This window comes from Cnephaeus nilssonii (genome assembly GCF_951640355.1).
Source record: "Cnephaeus nilssonii genome assembly, chromosome: 6".
In the NCBI taxonomy this organism is placed as follows: Eukaryota; Metazoa; Chordata; class Mammalia; order Chiroptera; family Vespertilionidae; genus Cnephaeus; species Cnephaeus nilssonii.
Window position 1 is genome coordinate 48,909,370 of NC_137077.1, and position 1,197 is coordinate 48,910,566.

Sequence of the window (1,197 nt, forward strand, 5' to 3'; positions counted from 1 at the left end):
CTCTGTCAGTCATCTGCCCTTCTCAAGGTGGAAAGCCAAGTTCCTGTCCATGGCCAAGCCCCGGGCCGGGACCCCACCGGGAAAAAGGAGAGGGAACTCAGACCTAGTTCAGCCAGCCTGGGAACTTGGGAGCAGCGCCTCCTTTCCACGCAGGGAGGGGGGGGGGACCCAGGTCCTGCATGCCCCCCCCCCCCCAGGAGGGTTGTAGAACATTACAGCTCTGGGGGTTTTGTTGGGTCTGTAGTCCCTGTAGCCCTGCCCCTCAGACGGGAAGTTCCTCGACAGCACAGGTTAGGACTGAACTCACTTTAGTATTTCCTACCACTCGACGTGAAAGGGGCCCGTATTGCTAGTGAGCGTGGTCACCATGAAGGCAGAAACTCTCGGGCGTGGTGACCTGGTTTGGTGCTCCACGCAGATCCGAAGCCTCGGATGACCTGGATATCAGGGATCGTGTGATTTGTGGTCAAAGGGGTTCAAGGAGACATACATCAAAATGTTAATTGTGGTTTTATTTGGGAAAAGGACATCTTTAATTTATATTGTATACATTTCTGTGAATATTACTTTTTTATTTAATTTTTTTTATTGGGCATGACATACACCTGGTAAAGTACACAAATCGTAAATGTACACTTTGAGGAATTTTTATTTTATACATGTAATTACCACCCACAATCAGATACAAAGCATTTCCAACACCTGACGCGGCTCCCTTGTGCTTCTTGAGAGCTGGTCAACTACCAGTAACTACTATTCTGATTTCAATCACCACCGATTAGTTTTGCTGGTTCTTGAACTTCATATAAATGGAATCAGACAGTGTATACTCTTTCGTGTCTGGCTTCTGTCGCTCAACAGATGTTTTTCAGATTCATCCCTGTTATTGGGTCCAGCAGTATTACTTTTTTTTTTTTATTGCTATTTGTATTTCATTGTGTAATTATGCTCCAATTTATCCATTCTACTATTGGTGGGCATTTGGGTTGTTCCTGTTTTTATCTTTTATGAATAAAACTGCTATGAACATACTTGTACAAGTCTTTCGGTAAATACAGGGTGTCCCCCTAAAATGTATACACACTTTAACAGCTGATAGCTCAATTTTGAAAATGAAATGTATTTTAATAAACACTGCATTTATAATTATTCGAAGTGTTGACTAGTATACATTTTTTGGGACCCCCGATATATGCA